Source organism: Silurus aristotelis (genome assembly GCF_946808225.1).
Source record: "Silurus aristotelis genome assembly, chromosome: 17".
Lineage (NCBI taxonomy): Eukaryota > Metazoa > Chordata > Actinopteri > Siluriformes > Siluridae > Silurus > Silurus aristotelis.
In genome coordinates this window covers 2,520,905-2,521,136 of record NC_139590.1, presented here as the reverse complement: position 1 = coordinate 2,521,136, position 232 = coordinate 2,520,905, and positions in this window count along the sequence as shown.

Below are 232 nucleotides of genomic sequence, written 5' to 3'. Positions count from 1 at the left end.
TGTCCCTCAGGCCTGAAATGTCAGAGAAACCTTTCCTGCCTCTAATTTAGACCCTCAGGGGGAACAGAGCGTAATGGCAGCGTTTGAGCTTTTCATCTCTCACTCTGTGGCTGTGTAATTCCCTTCACTGTCCACTCTGACAATAGCTTTCTCTCTGTTTTCTCATCTTTTTTCTTTCTCTCCTTCTTCTTCTTCAAAAAAAAAAAAAGTTTGCTGTTTCTAGTGTCCTCTT